Below are 18,555 nucleotides of genomic sequence, written 5' to 3'. Positions count from 1 at the left end.
ACGTCGGGCTCCCGGTGCATGGAGCCTGCTTCTCCCTCTGCCTGTTTCTCTGCCTCTCTCTCTCTCTCTCTGTGACTATCATAAATAAAGAAAAAAATATTTTTAAAAAAATATTAAATTACTGGGTTCAATGCAGAGAACCAAACACAGGACACTTACCACAAAGGACATTTAAGAGAGTAAGGAACTCTCAGGCAACAAAACTAACACAATTTAATGACTCTGATATCTTTTATCCAAGGAAAACAATGCATGGATGGCTCAGGGGAGTGCAGCGCTTCATTCGCAATGGAATACTGTTCTCAAGAGTGAATTTTATAAAGCATCACAAGAAGCAAGTGGAAACATGGCATGATTCTCTAGGAGATGAAGGATGTCCTTGTAAGGCCAGCGAGTCCTGTTTTCTAGGGAAGACGAGCTCCCTACAGCTGAGTGGGAGGATTGTCTGTGTTAGCTTCCCTTGAAGGCACTTCTCTTAAGTGCAGGCTGATTTCAGTTTAGATTTGTGAGGTGGGCCATGCCACGGGGGCGGCCTCCATTGTGTGGGTCTTGAGAGACAAATTATCAGAAATAAACATGAATCCAAAGGGCCAAATAACTGAAGTTTAGAGATACAGAGACTCAGTTATGCTGTGTCGCACCCATAAACCTGCTGTGGTAAAATGGAAGGTCAAAAAGCAGAATGAATTTTCTGAAATATATCTTCTCACTCAGACAGATGTTTCCTGTGTTAAGCATATGATTATTTTTTAAAGTTCCCTCAAATATTGTAAGGAATAAATGGCTGGCATTGCATAGCTAAAATATGGAATGCTTGATTCTAGCATTATTTAGATGGTTTAGCAGTACAGTCTTATTTCCATTGAATAGGCTCTTCCTAATTTTCCTGTAAATTAAATACATTAATCTAAACAATGCAAATTGCATGACAATTTGTGCCCTCACATGAGAATTTCTAACCCATCATTTCCTAAAATTTTTATATTTATCACATTTCTTTTTGGTTTTCCTCTGTTTCCTGCTCATAGAAATGAAAGGTTAATCACTGATTTTTTTTTTACATGAATTGTATATTATATTATTCCAGGATGTAATGGTTGTGCTTTCTCCTATTATTTTGTGCCTTCATCTCATTGGAGATTGAGTTTGAGTTTATAAAACTCTCTAGCTTAATTTATTCTCTGAATCTGATTCTGATGGGAAATTCTAACAAAACAAGATACTTACATTTCGATAGTCACTTCTAATTTTATGATGTGCTATTTTCAAGTGAATAAAATTTACATTTTAATTCATAGTAATTATTAAACATGTTTTGTTTCTCTATTATGGGATAAATTTGTAGTTTAATAACTTTTTCTCAGTGTCTATTTAAATTATCTAAAATGACTATGGAGAAAAAGAAAGATTATTTGATTCTCAGAAAGAACAAACAATAAGGCAGGAGGAGAAAAACTTGAATGAATATTTTTTTTTCTCTGTGGAAGTTAATTCCAAATACACATCATGTTTTCTCCACAGGTTTCAGACAGAACTAAACTACTTTGTGTAAACTAAGCTTCAGTCAATCTGTGATGTCTTGGTATATTATGCCAAAATTTTGTTCAAAAATTTGAAGCTGATTAATTAAAAATGTACAAAACAATTTTTACCAAAAGATTTCTCTGATATTAACGAATATGAAATTAATTCAAGCTAATTTTAAGAAAAAATAAAATGGTTCATGGATCTGGATGGTATCAGGCCAAAGACTTGAAGGCTTAGCATATATACAGTCTCTTTCCTCATCTGTCTCTGATTTTCCTGGACTGGCTTTATTTGACTAGTCTGCCCTCATAGTGGTTATCAGTGACTTTAGACTTTACATAATTTTAGTTTTTAGTCCTTAGCCTTAAATAATTTTATAATTAAGAATCTTAGAATAAAGAGCAAGTCATCTCTTTATAACTTCAGTGGACTTTCTAGAGTTGATTCTAAATGGCTTAGCAGTGATTATGTGACCATATGTGAAGCATTGAAATCAAATAGAATAATTGGGTTAGCATGGACCTAGCACGTGATATTTAAGGGGTTTTTTGTTTGTTTGTTTAAGATTTATTTATTTGAGAGAGAGAGAAAGAGAAAGCACTCGGGAGGGGCAGAGAGAGGGGCAGTGGGAAAGACAATCTCAAAGGGACTCTGCTGAGTGTTTAATAGGTCAGAGGAAAAGTACACTCTCACCATGGGAGTGCAGGCAGGCCCAGAGGTGGCAGCTGCCCCAAGGGTCAGGAGCACCTTTTCTTTTTATCTCTGCATTGGATATGGGTCAGAGCTGGGGCTGTCTCTGACAGATGTTGCTTCCTATCATCAAATGGACTCTTCCTACTGTTTTTTGGCCTATATGGTCCTGGTCAGAACCTTCATGGCATCCTTGCCTCGTCGTGGGGGATTAAAACCCAAATGTAAATGTATTATCATGAAGCTATAGGTTACTGTGGGGAAGCAGTTACAGCAAAGAATGTATGCATATCCCAGGGGTCTTTCTTACTTGTTTGGAACTTGGTTTCTACCCTTTTTATCAGTTGGAAAGCATTTGTTCCCTCCTCCTATCTAACTAACCGCCCACTCTATAAATTACATGTGTGCATGCATATTTGAAAACAGAAGAAAAGAAGTCTATAATATTTATGGCTTTTGTTCCTTAGGCAGAGAAGATATTTTACCTTCCAAACTACCAGAACACTTTGCAATGGCCATTTATGTTTAAAGAACTTTGCATCGATACTCAGTGAACTGCAGCAGCAATTTTAGCAATGATGTTCTGTTTTGAGCATTACAGTTATAATTCACACAGGCTGCTCCTTGTCTCTGCTCAGTGAGATAGCTTGACCAGTGGTCATAGACTGATCCCTGACCTCTGTCAACAGCTATCCATGCATGACTGCCTCTAAGTCAAAGTTTATAAGCTAACGTGTTGGTGAGCAGCCCACAGCCACTAAACTAGCATTTACTGATAAGCTGTGTGCTCAGGACAATTCTGTACATCCTTTGTCATTTTCAAAAGAATGTGGGCTTCTGCTCTGCTGAGAAATATTAATGCAATTAAATTAAGACTTATTTTAAACACAGTTAGAAAACTACCTTATTAATAAAACACCTAATCATTTACACTCAACCATTATGTCGTATAAAGAACCCAAAGGAATATTATTAGTTGAATGATGAGACAATTTTTTTTTGTTATTTGTACAATTTAGATCATAGGATATCAATGATAAACTATGTAGGGGTGCAAAAAATCATATTGGAGTGTTAATGAGTTTTCAAGCAAAGAGAATGATGTATTCTGTGAAAATTTTACTTATAAAAATCATTTGCTCTCATCGAAGCAAATTCTATATGCAGTAATATGGCAGTTATGCTATATGTAACAGAAAAAAAGTGCAATAAGTATAAGAGCAGAAATAAAAACCTAAAAAAATATTAATAGTGTTTATTTTCAAGGTATGTTGGGTCTTTTTCCCCAAGGCAGAGAATATGGGCATCCATGCATATAGGCAGGTAGTGAATGCGGTGAACTAGTGATCTAGCAAGCCAGCAAAGTATGGGGCAAGACAATTCAGTTGAAAATAAGAATATCTAAAGTTATTGGAAGTCTGAGGAGAAAAAAAAAAGATTTTCAATAGAAATCAGGGAACATGGAAGATTGGGTGCAAAAATAGAAGTTGGGTTGGTTATCCCCCTGGGAATAGTTATGAATTTGAAGTGATAGCACCACCATGACTATTTCTCTCCAGCTACTTGTACCTGCAAGAATACAGGCATAAAATAGTATTTATGTAAGGGACTTGGGTTTATAGTTTTAAAGAATCATATTAAACATGCAATGTGGGTTGGTTGTGACCTCACTGAAACAAATTTATCAATTAACTATGGAAGAAATCTCGCCTTCAATGACAGAAATGCCGGAAAAGAAATATAGGTCTTTCCCCCTCCCCGCCCCCCCAATTACCATTAATTTATATGGAACATTTTTTTTAGCATTTCAGACCCCCCAAATAACTTCTCTTTGGCTTTTCTGATGCACGGGAACAGATGCATAAAAGAAATTGAGATAAAGCCAGACGCTCACAGACACAGTTCAAAGCTCTGGCGGTGGGATGCTGAGATGCCCAGTGTAGTTCTAGGGAAGGAGCTGGAGACCTGGGTCACTCTCAGGGCTCCCCCCCAGCACTGTCTCCAAACTGCAAGCCTGCAAAACAATCACTGAAGATATTTTTGCTTTTCATCTTTTGTTTGTAAGAGCAAAAGTCTGTGAGTTTCTTTCAATTAGCAAAAACAGGCACATACTTCACTAATGTAGGTTTTTTGCAAATGTGATTTGGCATAGGCAAACTTTTGAAAAGTGATGGGTATCTCTAGCAAAAAAAAAAAAAAAAGTAAAGGTGGTTTGATTGCCTTATTTTCAGATTTACTGAAAATGCAGAGAAAAATTTAATGTTCAATGTATAAGCTACCTGTCTCCATTTACTATTCTCTCTTTTGGGGGTTGATACCTGATATGCACATTTAGAAATCATTTTTCTATTATTATAGAAAGAGTTTTATTTATTTTTTAAGATCTTATTTATTTATTCATGAGACAGAATGAGAGAGAGAGAGAGAGAGAGGCAGAGACACAGGCCGAGGGAGAAGTAGGCTCCACGCAGGGAGCCCAATGCAGAACTCAATCCAAAGACCCCAGAATCACACCCTGGGCGGAAGGCAGGTGCCAAACCACTGAGCCACCCAGGGATCCCCTAGAAAGAGTTTTAGAAGATGTAACAGTTAAAGATTTTCTCTAAAGTAGCCATGATTTGCAAAACTTGCTTAAATTAAGCAATTCTTATTTTTTATCTAAATTACCCTACTATTGACTTATTTTAACTCATTGTCCAATAAATACTAAAATATTTTTTACCTTTAAGGAGAAAAATTTGTTGTAGACATATAAATACATTACTATTAATTCATACATAAGGGTAAAATGCACTTTGAAATAGTATCTTCAATAATGTATATGTGAATAATTATTTTTATTAAAATACAATTGGAGACATAATATTTGATTGTTCAAACTATAATTGCATAAAAGATGTAAGTATAGCCTTTTGGGATTGTGCAGCTCATGTTATGGGCTTGCCTTATTCACACACATGAAGTCTGTATAGTGCAGAATTAATCCCTAAGGCATGTTAATATGCTTCTTTGACAACTCTTATTAACTATAACAAGGTATTTAAATTGCAGATACTCTGTTGAGTGAATATTCAAAAGGCACTTGACAGCTCTACACCAGAATACCAGATGCTCCTTAACACAGCATTACTTGTTTTATTTTGTGATTTATAAAAGGTTGACTTGTTTCACATTTTTCTGACATTAGAGAGAGGAAAAAGAGGAAGAAGAAAAAAAAGGAAGAAGGAAGGGAGGGACGGAGGGAGGAAGGAAAAGAAGTCATTCTTAATATTTCAAGACACAAGTAGTAGCTCCTATCATAATTATGTTGAGATGCAGATCTATAGACCAATGTATACCGAAGTATTTAGTGGCAATTACTTATAATAGTGAATATTGTTTAAAAATTTATTGAAAATAGTTTCTTAATGCATATCACTTAATGACCTGCATCTGTCATCCAAAATTAAGGAAGAGATTAAAGAGAAAATAGAATTTCTATATGAGACAATTGTGAATTCTAGTACTAACAAATACAGCAAAAAAATTGCAGTGGAAATGCTTATGAATATGAAAACTACTTCCTGGAAGATTCAACAATGGATTTCTAAGGAAGGGGGGGCGGGGCAAGATGGCAGAAAAGCAGGGTCCCCAAGTCACCTGTCCCCACCAACTTACATAGATAACTTTCAAATCATCATGAAAACCTATGAATTCGGCCTGAGATTAAAGAGAGAGCAGCTGGAATGCTAGAGTGAGAAGAGTTGGCGCTTCTATCAAGGTAGGAAGACGGATTCCTAAGGAAGAGTGTCCTCCAGTTGTGATAAATCTGGAAATCAGATGGTAATAATATTGTGTCTCCTGACTAGAAATGAGATAAGGGTCATTCTATAGTTGGCCGTTCTGTTTACAAAAATTAGAATCACAAAGAATTAAACATTAGGCTATTTTGCATTTTTATCTCATTCTTATTTCATGTTTATAACTGCATTTTCAATGTCAATTTTCGGGGCAGCTGCAATTAGTGTAGACATTGTACTTTCTTTTTTCATTTTAAAATACAGTATATCATAGAAATACATCTCACTTTCAATAGCTCAATTGTTTACAAGTGTTTCAAAAATAACTTACTCTAGAATTATAAACTATATTTCAGATAAATCTCACAAGCATTATCCTCACAAGCATTATCCTCAATAAGTGGATTGTCAAGACTGATATGAATCATAGATGTTGCTTTGAAAATACATGGAGTGAGAAAAAAAATAGAAAATCAAGAAATCCAGGTCAAGGACAAACTGTGGGTCATTGTGTGCAGTGAGTAGGAGTGAAGGGGAAACAGCTCTGGTTTATCCATAAAAATATCACTCTGAAACAAGCTCTAAGTTGAATTGATCATGAACAAATAAATTACAGTAATCATTTCCATTTTTTACTCTCATCTCATTGTTGAGTCTTGTCATATTTAAAGGGAAAAGCCTGAATGTAGGGAAGCTCAAGGTTGCCTTTCTAAAATGTCTGGTTTGGGTTAGTCCTTAATTTTGCATGTGTCTATTAAGTGCTTACCATGTGCCAGGTGCTAAACAAGGCAAAAAACAAAACAAAACAAAACAAAAACAGTAGGCTAAAAGTAGAAAGTAACTGCCATCATTAACCTTAATCCCAGTTAGTGAACGGTGTTTCCTACCATGCATAACAGGAAATAACTTGAAACACATACAATTTGCTGTCAGAGGATGGATGTTTGTCACTTATAAGATGTTAGATTTTATGTAAGCTATTGTAGTTTTGTTTTTTTTATAAATAATCATACTAAACCTCTTCATCAACTATCCCCCTTCAGCCTACTGGAAATTGGAATCTGGATCATGTATAACTGCCACGGGATGGTTTATATGCATGCCAGAATGATAACTCACAAATAGAGTTTACTCCCTCTGGGATCAGCATGGACAAGGCAAGCAGCCACACTGAAATCCTTGCACACTGCAGCATCTTCATGCGAAGTTTTCTCTCGGTCCCTTGCATCCCTTGGCACATCTACATTTCCTCGAAAGCACATGGACATCTGACAGAGCTGAATGGACTAATTTAGGATCCCATTTTAATCCCTGCTACTGGAAAGTCAGCTGACAACCATTTCCACAATATTGCAACAGGCTCCTCCAATTCAGAATTCGCTTTCCAGCAAACTCAAAAGAGGCAAAACCTCTCTGACTTAAAAAATTTGGGGGTGACTGTGTGGCTCAATCTGCTATCTGGCTTTGGCTCAGTTCATGATCTCTGGGTCCTGGGATCCAGCGCTTGGTCAGGCTCCTTGCTCAGTAGAGTCTGCTTCTCCCTCTTGCTATGCCCCTCCTCCTCCCGCCCCCCTCATGCTTGTTCTCTCTCTCTCTCTCTCTCTCTCAAATAAATAAATAAAATCTTAAAAAAAAAAATTTACTCCTCTCTCCTCAATATGACCTCCGCAGAGTCAGTCTATAGATGATACACACACCTGACATATTTCTTTATCTAATTCTCCCACTTTATGCCTTCCCACAATCCCCTTAGGTAAAGATCATATTTCTTAAGAGAGGGAATCAGAAAGGATGAGTGGTTAAAAAAAGAAAACATATCCCCTTTATAAAACTTAATCTATATACTTCAATCTCTCTGCCTGAAAAAGAAATAGGATTGTAATAATACCCAAATCAAATGGTTGCTACAAGAATTAAATGATAATGTATGTTTAAAGCAAGCAAACGTTTTGTGTGTGTTTTACTTTTATGTTCTTCTCAATAGTACTATTATTTTGATAGAGAAAGATAATAGCTTCTGCATAATTTTTTGCTAGATGCATCTGATATTACTGCCTGATATGTATAGGATTTATCTTAAATGATTTTATTGATTACTTTTAGGTTACTTTTATTCAATAAAACTCTCTAGAACATCCATTGTGTAATAAAATCTATGAACAACGGAAAGATAAATAATGTGGGCAAAAATAAATTATATGTGGTTAAAAATGAGAAATCAGCCCAGACAAAATTTAGAAGTTATAGTAAACTGGCCCCTTCAGTCCAACACCTTGGATATTATGCTCAGATACAAATATCATTAAAGTGTGGATAGCACAGGGCAGACTCAAAATACAAAATAAAGGCCCATTCTTGTTCAGATTTGCCTGCCACATTTTGCACATAGAACCGAGCCCAATACATAGAGGATATAATTGTGATTCAAAAGATGTGAAGAAAGACAACTAACATAGTCAGTGGGTTCAGGGCCAGGTGCCAGTGAAAACAAAAGTAAATAATTAGTGCTGGGTAATTTCAAATAGACCTGAGAATGTGCTTGTAGCATTGGATATAGTCTCCCTCAATTCTTTGAGGATGTGCAAAAGTTATACAGGCACATATTTTCAATGATCCTAGCTACTAGGATTCTATCAAGAGCTCATACTGGTGCTTGAGGGAAATTTTCATGGTGATATCATTGGTATTCGATAAAGTAACATGATTTGGAATTACTTAAGTCATTATTTTGATGGCAGTGATGATATTCAAGGAAAACTCAGCAAGATTTTTGAATGGCTCTAATTTTTGCTTCTAGCTCAGAGTAGTAGAAACTTACTGACTAAAATGACGGTACAAATAGAATAACATTATGTAGCCTTGTCATATTTTCATGGTATTTTCTGAAGCAGCAGGCAGCTTTGGCCTGGTTCTCTCCTCCACCTACTATGGTACCATGACACTCATGCTGCCCCTCTCCATTCCTCTTCTTTTTTTCCTATATTTATTTAAAGACTATGAATCTTACTTTTTAAAGGTTTATTTGAGAGAGAGCCAAGCAAGTGAGAACAAGCATGAGTAGGGGTAGGGGGATCAGAGCAGAGGGAAAGGGAGGACCATACTCCCCACTGAGGAGGGAGCCCAATGTAGTGTTCAATCCCAGGAGCCTGGGATTCAGGACCTGAACCGAAGGCAGATGCTCATCAACTGAGCCACCCAGGCACCCCTAAAGACTACAAATCTTCATAAGAAATCTGAATATGGGTTTAGAGGACTGAGTACTATCCCACTGAAACCATTGGAAGTTGATTAGATCCAGGACCACATTGGAAGATGGTTAGATCAAGGAAAAAGACCCAGTGGCAGTTCCTGCTGGTTTTACTAGAATTACTGAAGGAGGACATGCAGTGCCCTGTTAGGACTAAGATGTATCTGGGAAGAGAAGGGCTGCATTCGGTCTTGCAGATTTTATCCCAGGATAAAACATCAGGAGAGGCTGAGTAAGGGACAAGCATGGCTAGGTAGGGAGAGATAGATAAGGGATTATATGATCAGGCCCACAGAAATCCCAAAAATGCTCAGATGTAAAGCAACCAGAGCTAAGGGAACAAATCAGACCACCCTGCCCTAGGTGTGGGTGGGGAGGGTGTCTTTTTAATGACAGTCATCTGTGACCAACAAATAATAACCAGACCCCAAAGAAGAAGTCAGCCATTAAAGATGTTATCATCAGTCCTTACTCAAACCAGGACACCACAAGAATGATAAGGCCACAAGCTCCCCGGTCAGTTCTAAATAAAACACTGTCTGTGGAAGCCCATGTTGGCAACCCTGTTGGAACCCCTCTCACTCTTGAGAGCTTTTTCTGTATCCTTGCTTAATAAACTTCTATCTTTTGGCTCACTCTCCTTTGTACATGAGATTCAGTCTTCGACTCCATGAGATAAGAGTCAAGCTCTCCCACTTCAAGGCCAGGATCCTGAAGAGCAACTCAAACGGAGCAGAAGCTGAATCTTAGATTTTGGGGTGGAGGGGTGCCTGGCTGGCTCTGTCAGTAGAGCATGCAACTCTTCATCTCAGGTTTGTGGGTTCGAGCTCCACGTCGGGTGTACAGATTACTTTAATAAAACCTTCAAGAAAAAAATTGGGGGATGGGGACAAAGTTTGAAAGGAAGGCTATTCTGGATGTTATGAGTAAAGCAACAATATCCATCACTCCATGTTTCTTCTAAAGTTAGATCTTAAAAGTTTTAACCTTTTTAAACAATGCTTAATCAGGATTAATGTTTTGGAGTTAACACTTCCAAAATACAGATAAATATATCAGAAGACAAAATTGATGGGAGAGAGGATAATAGAAATGAAGAACCAGGAGGTGGTGGGGATGGGGGAATGGCATGAGGTGTGGAAGGTAGTTAAAAAAAAAAAAAAAAAAAAAAAGGAACAGAAGTATGTAACACACACTTCCTAAGCTAAAAAGTGACAATGATTTGTTGATAAAATAGGCTCACCTACGTTTTGAAAAAACAACATGAAGAAGTCATATACGTAGAGGAAAGCCCTGATCACATATGACATATTTGTAATTCCAAGAAACCCATATAAGATTTAAGTAGAAATATCAGATTAATTTTAAAAGGCATCAAAATCAGGTTTGCCTCAGACTTTTTCTTTGCAATGTTAGGCAAAGAGATAAGGGAGGCAAGTCCTCAGGGCTTAAAGAGGTTTGGCTGGGATCTGAGATTCTGTGTCCGGCCAGTTCACCAAAATACATTCCCATGTATGCATAAACTTAGAAATTACACACTCGTGGATCTTAGAAAAACATATTTAAATATGTGCTCAGGTGTTAAAAGGACGGAGCACCTATGGATCAGCATCTGAACTTTTCTTTTACTTAACCCCAGAGATTTTTTTCTGTTCTCTTAAAAAATATATTATTAACTATCTATTCATATTTCCTTAGTGTTCATTCGATGACACTTTTATGTCCCAGGATCCCATTCAGGATACCACACTACATTTAGTTGGTTATGTTTTCTTAAGCTCCTGTTGTCTGTGACATTTTCTTAAACTTCTCGTGCTTTTGATGACCTTGACAATTTTAAGGAGTACTGCTCAGGTATATTGTAAGATATCCCTATGTTGAAATTTGTCCAATGTTTCTTTTCATGATTAGGCTAGAATGACAGGCTAGAGTTTAGGGCTGGGTTTCATGAGTTGGAAATGGAATATTCTTATCTTTATTGATATATTTTTTTAAATAACATGATTTATTTTCTCCCTTAGCCTGTTAATGATGTAAGAGACTATTCAGTCAAGATGCACTGGTTTATTGTGCAGTAACAAACAACGCCAAACTTGAATATCCCTATATATATATTGTCCATATACCCTATGTGTGTTATTCTTTGGCTGGGACCTTCCTCCCACATAACATTTGTCTCCACTCTGGAAGTAGGTTGATGCATGCACATTTCTGGTGTCCAAAGCAGAGGGAAAAGAGCACAAAGATAATCATGATCAGCTTTTTAAATCTATTGCCCAGAAGAGATGTGTCACATCTCATATTTCATTGGGCAAAGAAAATTACATAGCCAAGCCTTACTGTAAGTGGCAGAAGAATATAATCACCACCAGGAAGGAAAAATGGATATTTTGAACAGTAGTAAAAACTACTACATAGGTGTTTCGGTTTTATCATATAAGTGGAAGAAAGATACATAACACTATAAAAAGTAATAACAACTTTATGGAAAGCAAGATGGAAATATTGACATTAAACAGATATACTTTTAATAAAGTAAAGAAATATAAATTAGAAAAAATCAAAGAGTTAGATTGAAGGGAATTTACTCAACAGATCTACAATACATATAGGTAAGCAAGATAAAAATATACTAATATTAAAAGGAAGAAAAAGTAGATAAGCCAACAAATGCAGAGACTTAAGAGACAATAGCCTGAAATTTTCTAAAGTAATAATTTAGAAAATCTTTGTAAAATTGGAATTTGTTGAAAGATACCTTGACAAATTTAGGGGTGAAGAATTTGAAATGCAAAGAATTCAAACTGTGCATTCAATAATTATAGAAGAAATTGAAAGTGATCAAAGAATGATTATGCTTTCCCTTTTACACTTCTTGTATACTTCAGCATATGATCTTTCCAGAATAAAACTAATTTAACTTCCAATGATTTTTTTTTTGCATAGAAAAATAAAGTTAAACAAAGTCAGCTTAAAGGAGCAATTTTGTCCTTTATAATGAAATAGAAGACTGCACACTATCTCAAGCACTGTTTATTACAAAGCTCTATGATGCTAAATAGGTACTTTTTCAAAGCAATCAAATGGCAAAGCCAATTTGTGTTGATATATCTCGATAAGCAAAGCAATTTAGTGTTCTTGAAATAAAATATATTTCATACTTATTTAATGAGATCCACATATTCAAGGGCACAAACAATGATTATGCTTCTGCTGGCTAGTTATTTGCCTGTTCATGAAAACATTTTTTAAACCTGCTTTAATAAAAGCTTTGTATTACAATGAACAACAAAGGAAGGAATGTATATAACACAGGAGGTGGAATCTCTGGGTGGCTTAGCGGTTTAGCGCCTGCCGCCCAGGGCGATCCTGAAATCCCAGAATCGAGTCCCACATTGGGCTCCCTGCATGGAGCCTGCTTCTCCCTCTGCCTGTGTCTCTGCCTCTCTTTCTCTCTCTCTGTGTGTCTCTCACGAATAAATAAACAAAATCTTAAAAAAAAAAACAAAACAGGAGGTTATAATATACATTAAAATAAATCCCAAACAAATCAATTACAAGTGCCAGTCCTTGTGTTCCCAACTTCAAACAAGGTTGAATACCTTGTAAGGTTATATATAAAATGACTTTTTCCTTTTCATCAAAATTATTTACCTATAAGCCTTATCCATCAGTAATTACAGGTTTAACTTTTCATTTACCTTATTTTGCATAATAAAGTAGATTTGGGACACAATTCTTCAATGTGATGTCTTCAGGTCTCGGTCAAAAATCAGTTGAAAATGTGCAATTTTCTTAAAACACAAAACATGAAATTACCATATGATCCAACAATTTTATTCTTGGATACATATCCGTAATAATTGAAAGGGGATATAGACCAGGAATTTGCACACCAAGTTCACAGCAGCCTTATTCACAAAAGGCAAAAGGTGGAAGCAGTCCAGTTGTCCATTGGCACAAAAATGGATAAACAAAATGTGATATATACACATGATGGACTATTATTTACCCTTTAAAAGGAAGGACATTGTGACACATACTACAACACAGATGAAACTTGATCACCTTTTGCCCAGTGAAAGTCATCAGTCACAGAAAGATAAATATGGTAGTATCACTCTTCTGTGAGGATCCTAGACTTAGTCAAAGTCATTGAGGTGGAAAGGGAAATGGTTGTTGCCAGGGACAACAAGAAGGGAGAATGAGAAACTAGCATTTAATGGGTACAGAGTTTCAGTTAGGGAAGATGAAAAAATTCTGGGGATAGATTGGTGATGGTGGCACAACAATGTAGAAAGACCAGAAGGCACAGAACTGTACACTTACAAATGATTGAAATAGTAAATTTTGTGTTGTGTGCATATTACTACAGTTTGCAAATGAATACCAAAATACAGAGCAAAGAAAAAAAAAAGAAATTAAAAAAAAATTTAGGGAGCTTATGGAAGTTACATGGTAGAAAAGAAGGAGGAGGGATCCCTGAGTGGCGCAGCAGTTTGGCGCCTGCCTTTGGCCCAGGGCGCGATCCTGGAGACCCGGGATCGAATCCCACGTCGGGCTCCCGGTGCATGGAGCCTGCTTCTCCCTCTGCCTATGTCTCTGCCTCTCTCTCTCTGTGTGACTATCATAAATAAATTAAAAAAAAAAAAAAAAGAAAAGAAAAGAAGGAGGAAAAGACACTAAATGGATTTACATTTAGAATATATTCCCAAAAATGGTCTCTCTTTCATCAAGAGCTTTAGATCATTGTATTAGCCTTTTGTAGATCACAAAAGCACACATACCTGTACACACACAGCAATGTGATAAAAGCTTGTGGTAAAGAGATCATTATTATACACCATGAGGTTAAATTACCTTATGATTGGGTGCTAGAAGGTTAATGAAGTGACTGGTGACAGTATCACATATAGATTTAAAACATTCATGATTTTAAACAATTCAGATGAAAGAGATATTGTTGGACCCTGAGTAACTGAGTTAGAAGACATAAAAAGTGGATCTGGCCATGCCAATCCTTCAACTGATCTTGAAGACACATTTGAGGGGTTTAAATACATGTTTATGTAAAATACAAAAGAGGAAAAATATATATTTTCAAAGTACATATCATTTTATATATTATGATACTTGAAAAATGCACATATAACCACGTAGCATAAGGAGATACCTGGTACTTCAGGTACATCTCTTAAATGTATTATATTACAGGAAACCAAGAAACATGTAGATCTCTGTGGAAAGCAGGATATTGCCCTGTATTTGGAACCTATCTTATATCAGAGCAAATACACATGTGTATTTATTTAGTACATTCATCATTATTTTATTAACCTCAAATATCTATGGTTTCTAAACAATATTTGACAAAACATGCATTGCAAAATATCATTTTTATTTACTTACAGTCGCCATGCTTCAAAGTCCTCATCTGCCAAACAGAAGTAATGAGTCAGGATTTCATGGTTAGAGAAACAATCTCTCAGCCTCAGAACAATGCTCTGCGCATAGTAAATGCCTTATAAGTGGTAGCAATTATCATTTGCTGCAATTCCCTTTGTACTTTTCATCCTCAAATATCTCTGAAGTAATCTCAACTTGTGAGTTTAGGTTTCTAACTTCAAATACTTTTAACTTTGCATTTACACGGAAGCACAAAAATAGTAAATATGGAAGCCTTGAATATATCATGATAAATCAAGTATATCACGTCACATTTGATATATTATGTATTTAAGTTTTAAAAGTCTTCCTCTACACCCATAGTAAATCAAATGTTAACAAGTTCTTTTCAGAAAGATTGTTCAATTATCCCGTTTTTAGAAAGAGCCTATTTGGAGTTTAACCTATATTTTTTTGTTTCCCTTTTTTGCTCATATTCATTTACTAATATAGATTAATACTGTAAGAAAAATGACAATACCATCTAGGATTGTAATACCCATACCAATCTATATGAACAATCCCACCCTTCCCAAAGGGTAACATACATTTAACCTAGGTAAAGTGCTCAGATTTGAAACTATTTTCTCACCATTATAAATAATTTGACCTACTTTCTAACTATTGTCCTTTTTTTCCTCAGGATTTCAACAATACATTGTTTTACTTATATTTAAAACTAAACCTTCTCACCATAAGGCAATGAAAAGGTGAATTTGCTTGTTCCTATTTAATTTCAACATACTCTGCAAAATGCATTGTATAGTTCCAAACAAAAGCATTCTGCAAGGTCCTATACCTCCAAAAATATATACTAAAACCTGTGGCATCAGTGACTATTACTTTTCACAGTTCTTTTAAAAGGCATCAAAATTTCCTTTTGTCACATAGTTAATTCCCTTCACAAAGAGCTACTTGAATTTACCCTACTTGGAAGCTCAGATAGGGCACATACCTTTATAGAAGGAAGTCATTCTGAACATCCCTCCAGATGGTAAAATTTATAGGTTTCAGAAAGAAGATAGTTCATTAGTATTATGATATGATGCATTTAACAGGGGAAAAAAATAAAGGTAGTCTTAAACAGAATATAAATTAATTTCTCTCTCTCATGGCCCGGATTATATGGAACACAGGCTCCCATACAGCCTTCCAATCTCAAAGTTATTTCATGTTCCAAGGTGGCTATGGGTGCTCCAGCCATTATAACTATTTTGCAGATAAGGAGAAAAAGCTATATGAAAAACAAGAGAAAAAGTACATCTAACATAGAGTTATGCCTCTCTGAAATCCTTCAAACCATTTCTACTGAGATTTTAATGTCTAGAACTTAATTAGGCGGCCACACACAGTGGCAAGAAAACTGAAAATACGGGTTTAGTTGAATCATTCTTTTTTTTTTTTAAACCATTATCCTGAGGACAACTTTTATTTTCAAGAGTGTTTTCTTCTTTAACGGAGGCAAAGTTCACAATGCATAAAATAAAGTTTTGAAAGTGTATGACTCAGTGGCATTTAGTACATTCACAGTGCTGAACTACCATCATCTGTATGTAGTTCCAGAATATTTTCATCACCTATTACCTACTTTGCTCCTCATCCTCTTTTCCCATCAGCCCTTGTCAATCACTAATCTGCTCTCTATCTTTATAGATTTACCTGTTCTGGATATTTCATATAAATTGAATCACATGGTATGCAACCTTTTAGTTATGGCTTCTTTCACTTAACATCATGCTTTCAAGATTCATCTATGCGTCAGTAATTTACTGCTCTTATGTTTGAATACCATTGCATTGTACGTACTATGCTTTGTTTATCCGTCTGCTGATGGATATTTAGGCTGTTCCTACCTTTGGCTACTGCAAATAGTGCTGATATTGGCATTCATGTGTTATACAAGTACTTGCACACATGTTTTCAATTCTTATGGGTATATTTCCAACAGTGAAATTGCTGAGTTATATGTTAATTCTGTGTTGAGCTGGTTTATTCTTTCTTAATAAAATCAGATGCTGTTACCAGAAATGAAGAGTAGAGCAGGTATTGTGGTGACCAGTCATGTCTGCCACAGCGGATGTGCCCATTTTGTTTCTCTCGGGCACTTGCTCTGAATTTCTTCTTTATCTCTCAGTAGAGATAGAACATGAGTTTACCCATCAATGGGAAAAATAATATCCGTGTATCTCTGACTTTTGTATTCAGAACTCTGTAGCATATTGCCCTCTGGTCCAGTTATTTATAACAGTGGTTTGGTTCCAGAAAACCGTATCAGTTTAAAAATATTGCTGAGCATGAACCACCACATGGCTGTCACTGCTTAGTAGCAAAAACAAACACACAAACAAATATGGCAGGAAACTGACATATTTCCCCAAAAAACTACAATCAGCTAAGGCTAAAAGTTTGATTGATCTTAGTTGATTCATAATCTAAATAGGTGTTCTTTTATGAATTGGAGTGAATAACAGGAAACAAGTAAAAACTTTATGAGCTATTACTTTTTACAGATTGAGTTTTTAAAAATAAAATTTTCATAAAACTGTCTTAAGCTCTGCACACTATATAAATTGTAAACATTCACATATACAAGCCACCAGGTCACATACTCTTAATGGTTATAAGTGGATACAAATAGACAAGGTTCTTACTTCCTAAATGGCTGGCCAATGAACAAATTCGACTTAATTAGTTAAGACATGTGATATCAGAATAGTAACCTTAAATCTGCACAGAAAGTCTGTTCTCTACTTCCCTGTAGTGTGTTTTAAAAGCTTGAGCTCTGGAATCAGGCAAATCTGTTGTCCCTTTTGCATTATGGGGTGCCTGGGTGGCTTCGTCAGCTCAGGTCAGGACTCTGGGGTCCTGGGATTGAACCCATGTTGGGCTCCCTGCTCATCGGGGACCCTGCTTCCCCCTCTCCCTTTGTCCCTCCCACTTCCCCCTCATGCTCTCTCTCTCTCAAATAAACAAATAAAATCTTAAAACGAAATATCTGTTGTCTCCTTTGCATCAAACATAAATTCCTAATCTGAGTATTGGCACTGATTTTTAGGCAATTCATGGATCCTCTGAAACTGTAGATACAATGTGTGTGTGAACATGCCATTTCTCCACTGAGAATATCCAAGGATTTCACTATGCACACTCTCCAATATCTACCTTGAGACATTGACTTAAAAGTTATGTGATATTAAGAATTTATCCCAAAAAAAAAAAAGAATTTATTTAACTTCATAGAACTCTAGGAAATTGTTATAAAGTAGGAAAATCCCCAGGATTCAGAAAGAAAAAAAATGAGACTGCACTCTCACAAAAGAAGAACGCTTGGCAAAGGTTGTAAGATAAAAACAAAATCTCCCTTTCCCTTTGTTTTTTTTTTTTTTTTCTTCATGTGTTTGTATATCCCACTTTCAAAAATTTTGTTTAGGATTTTTTATTTTAGAGAGAGAGAGAGGGCTGAGGAGAGGGAACAGGCTCCTCTCTGAGGATGGAGTTGGTTGCAGGGCTCCATTCCAGGACACTGAGATCATGACCTGAGCCAACTGAAACCAAGAGTCTCTCATTTAACCCACTGGACCACTCAAGTGTCCCATCCTACTTCCAAATTTTAGATCAAGGTACCCTCCTTCTTTTTAGAAGGATTTAACAGTCATTCTATTTATTCTTGATGGAATGGTTGAACCATTGGATGGATGAAGGGAGAGGTACAATTATCTTCCCTGGATTCTTACAATCCTCAGAGTCAGACTGATACCATAATATAACTTAGTTTTACTGTCTTTTATTTTTTTTTCCATTCTCATTAGAATATAAGATTTTATGATCATCAGGAATTTTGTTTGCCTTTGTTAGTTTTTTTTTTTT

This window comes from Vulpes vulpes, chromosome 5 (genome assembly GCF_048418805.1).
Source record: "Vulpes vulpes isolate BD-2025 chromosome 5, VulVul3, whole genome shotgun sequence".
Taxonomy (NCBI): domain Eukaryota; kingdom Metazoa; phylum Chordata; class Mammalia; order Carnivora; family Canidae; genus Vulpes; species Vulpes vulpes.
This window is presented reverse-complemented; position numbering follows the sequence as displayed.